Genomic DNA, 2,431 nt, shown 5'->3' with positions numbered 1-2,431 from the left:
GAAAATAATGATTTCTTAGTTTATTTAAATCTTTGAAACTTTAACTTAACAATTTCATGAAAAAATTCATTACTCGGGCTAGGGACCTCGGAATTCGATTCCGGGCATATGCCCAGATCCCATATTTTCCCGCGGACCCTCAGAAATTGCCAAATCACGATTCCGGGTCCGTTTCCCCAAAATGTTGACCGAAGTCAAACTTGGCCTTTTTAAAGAAACAACTAGGCTTATTCTTGCTCAAAACTCTTCTAACTTCCGAACCACCCGTCCCCGCAAGTCATAAATTAGCTAAGGCAAGTGCGGAAAGTATTATTTAAGGGAACGGGGTTTGGAAATGCAAAACGACCAGTCGGGTCGTTACATTCTCCACCTCTTAAACAAACGTTCGTCCTCGAACGGACATAGGAAAGTACCTGGACTGCTGAATAAGTAGGGATATCGGCTCCGCATGTCCTCATCGGACTCCCAGGTCGCCTCCTCGACCGGTTGGCCCCTCCACTGGACTCTTACTGCAGAAATCCTCTTGGACCTCAACTGGCGGTCCTGTCTATCAACAATGGCAACTGGCTCCTCCTCGTAGCCCAAGCTCTCATCTAACTGTATGGTACTGAAATCCAACACATGTGAATAGTCGGCATGATACTTCCGGAGCATCGATACATGGAAACTAGATGAAATCCTGATAAACTGGGAGGTAAAGCAAGCTCATAGGCAACCTCTCCAACTCGCCTTAATACCTCAAAGGGGCCAATAAACCTTGGGCTCAACTTGCCCTTCTTTCCGAACCTCATAATGCCCTTCATGGGCGAAACCTTCAAGAGAACCCTCTCGCCAACCATAAATGATACATCGCGCGCCTTCTGATCCGCGTAACTCTTCTGCCTGGACTGAGCTGTGCGGAGCCTCTCCTGAATCAACTTTACCTTATCCAAGGCATCCTGAACCAAATCTGTACCAAGCAACTTAGCCTCGCCAGGCTCAAACCACCCGATAGGAGAACGACAACCCCGACCATATAATGCCTCATACGGAGGCCATCTCTATGCTGGACTGATAGCTGTTATTATATGCAAACTCCCCCAAGGGTAAGAACTGATCCCACTGCCCTCCAAAGTCAATCACACATGCTCTAAGCATATTCTCTAAAATCTGAATTGTCCGCTCCGACTGCCCGTCGGTTTGAGGATGGAATGCCGTGCTAAGCTCCACGCGGGTCCCCAACTCACTCTGAACAGCTCTCCAGAAATGGGAAGTGAACTGAGGGCCTCTGTCTGATATGATGGAGACCGGCACACCGTGCAACCTCACTATCTCCCGAATGTAAATCTGGGCATATCTCTCCGCCGTATAAGTAGTCGCCACTGGAATGAAGTGGGCGGACTTGGTCAATCTATCCACAATAACCCACACTGAATCAACCTTCCGCTGAGTCCGCGGCAACCCAACCACGAAATCCATGGTAATGCGCTCCCACTTCCATTCCGGAATGGGCATCTGCTGAAGTAGGCCACCTAGCCTCTGGTGCTCATATTTGACCTGCTGGCAATTCAAACATCTAGCAACATACTCCACTATGTCCTTCTTCATCCTCCGCCACCAGTAGTGCTGTCTCAAGTCATGATACATCTTCGTGGCACCCGGATGAATGGCATACCTCGAACTGTGGGCCTCCTCTAGAATCCTCTCTCTTAAGCCATCAACATTAGGAACACACACACGGCCCTGAAGTCGTAACACACCATCCTCGCCAATAGAAATCTCCTTGGCACCTCCCTGAAGTACCGTCTCTCTGAGGGCCGCCAAATGTGGATCATCGAACTGGCGGGCCTTAATCTGCCCCAATAACGAAGACTGAGCAACCACACATGCTAGAACTCGACTGGGCTCTGAAATGTCCAATCTCACGAGTCTGTTAGCTAAAGACTGAATGTCCAAGGCTAATGGTCTCATCTCAGCAGGAATGAATGCCAAGCTACCCATACTCTCTGCCTTCCTACTCAAGGCATCCGCGACCACATTTGCCTTGCTTGGGTGATATAGAATGGTAATGTCATAATCCTTTAGTAACTCAAGCCACCTGCGGTGCCTCAAATTAAGATCCCTCTGCTTGAACAAATGCTGCAAGCTGCGATGGTCTGTATAAACCTCACATGACACTCCATATAAATAATGCCTCCATATCTTAAGAGCATGAAATCGCCGCCAACTCTAGATCGTGCACAGGGTAATTTTTCTCATGAACCTTTAGCTGACGTGAAGCATATGCAATAACTCGCCCCTCCTGCATCAATACACATCCCAAGCCAACGCGAGAAGCGTCGCAATACACTGTATACATCCCTGACCCGGAAGGCAATACAAGAACTGGTGCCGTAGTGAAGGCCGTCTTGAGCTTCTGGAAGCTCTCCTCACAATCATCGGACCAACAGAA

Source organism: Nicotiana attenuata, unplaced genomic scaffold, assembly GCF_001879085.1.
Source record: "Nicotiana attenuata strain UT unplaced genomic scaffold, NIATTr2, whole genome shotgun sequence".
NCBI lineage: Eukaryota > Viridiplantae > Streptophyta > Magnoliopsida > Solanales > Solanaceae > Nicotiana > Nicotiana attenuata.
This window is presented reverse-complemented; position numbering follows the sequence as displayed.